This window comes from Arachis ipaensis, chromosome B06, assembly GCF_000816755.2.
Source record: "Arachis ipaensis cultivar K30076 chromosome B06, Araip1.1, whole genome shotgun sequence".
Lineage (NCBI taxonomy): Eukaryota > Viridiplantae > Streptophyta > Magnoliopsida > Fabales > Fabaceae > Arachis > Arachis ipaensis.
Window position 1 is genome coordinate 135,411,958 of NC_029790.2, and position 431 is coordinate 135,412,388.

The window sequence follows — 431 nt, forward strand, 5'->3', positions numbered from 1 at the left end:
AGAAAAGAGAGAATAAGAATGTATATAATTTTTTAAAAAATTTATAACATAATCAAACATTTATAAATGGTAAATTAATAATATTCGGTACTAATAAATTTCAGAGATAAAAGGTAAAAATTGATTAGTGTTGACTTAAATGAAATATATAAAGAAAATGTTTGTTACTAAATATTTGTAAAAAAATTTATAAGAAAATCTAATCTATAATAATAAAAAAACAAACTACATCGAATCGAATAAATTGTTTAATTGGTGGAAGATTCTATATTCTCTATAAAGTATAAAATTCTTGCTTCATATTAAAATATCCATTTCAGAGAAAAAAATAGCATCAAGTGAAAACTCCATAGTCCATAGACCATAGCGGTGAGGACAAGATAGAAGAGAGGGACGGTTTTGGAAAGAAAAAATTTTAAAATTAGTAAAAT